This window comes from Vigna radiata, unplaced genomic scaffold (assembly GCF_000741045.1).
Source record: "Vigna radiata var. radiata cultivar VC1973A unplaced genomic scaffold, Vradiata_ver6 scaffold_48, whole genome shotgun sequence".
NCBI lineage: Eukaryota > Viridiplantae > Streptophyta > Magnoliopsida > Fabales > Fabaceae > Vigna > Vigna radiata.
The window spans coordinates 1,949,186-1,950,596 of NW_014542925.1; positions in this window are offsets into that span (position 1 = coordinate 1,949,186).

Below are 1,411 nucleotides of genomic sequence, written 5' to 3' on the forward strand. Positions count from 1 at the left end.
TCCATTCAAGAATCTAGCCATTGTAGCCACAGGTGTTTCTTCTACATCAGCTTTCATTAAGGTAACCTCCATCTCTTGGACATACTCTTCAACACTCTTATTTCCTTTTGTAAGTCTTTGTAATTTATTGAAGATCTCCATTTTATAATAAGGTTGCACAAATCTTTCTTTCATGGCTACCTTTAATTGCTCCCATGTAGAGATTGACAACCTTCTTCTTCTAGCTACGTCCACGGTAATTTGATTCCACCAATTCATAGCATAGCCTTCAAACTCTAAGGATGCCTTAAGAACCTTGTCATCATCCTCATAATCATAAGAGCTGAAGACTTGGTTAAGCTTCATTTCCCATGCTAGGTAAGCTTTCGGGTCATTAGCTCCATTAAATTTAGGGATAACAATCTTCTTCCATCTCTTACCTCTTCTAGGTGTGTGGTTTCCAAACTCCTCCCGTCTTTGACCCCTCCTGGTCTAAAAACATGCTCTTGTTCATCATTATGAGAATAACGATCTGAATCATCCATGATAAAGGAAAACATAATTACTAAACATAAAAATGCTAGCAATCCACTCTTCATGAGAAAACACACTATTAAGTGTCTTACTTTTTATTTAATAAGTTGCACTCTGGTTTTGTAGAAAGATTGCATTATACTAGCACTTCTCTTGGTATTAATTCAGAAGCATCCCACTAAATCAATAATGTAAAGTTCACTCATTTTAATACAGGGTGTGTTTACATTCTCCAAAATCAAACTGCAACGGGTAAATACATACCTGCGATGACCTTCCACTAGTTTCGCCATGTTCCCATCATAGGTACGAACAAATGCGTTAGAGTATTCCTTCATTTAGACCATTTCTGTCAGGACAAGTCTCGTGTTCCTTCATTTAAACCCTTTAGAGTGATTAGGCCTAACACCCTCGCATTCCATGTTTTAAAGTGCACGCCAACATTCTTGTTTATAATATTAATAGAATTTCCCCAATTAGTTTATTATACTTAATTTTGAAAGTATTACATATATATTTTGGGTCTTACGGCAATTGCTTTAATTGTTTTGGTTCAGAATTAAACATCAGTGTCAGAAATGATGGAGAAACATTTAGAGGGAAAACAAAACTAAACAACTGCATCATTTAGAGGAGAACTTGTTAGCTTTAATGTAAATTAGAATCTGAAAAACAAGATAACACAATTTAATAAGAAATCAGAATGTTGGATGATAAATTGACTCCTGTATTGTGTATCACTGATATAAAGAGGCCAAACAAATTTCACAAAGCAACATGGTCTGATATGTGATTACTGATCATTGGTAGGTAAACTACTGCCAAGAGATTGCTCATTTAGAGGATTAACTAGTTCACACTGCATGCATCAATAGTTTCTCCCCCTGTTTGGAAATCT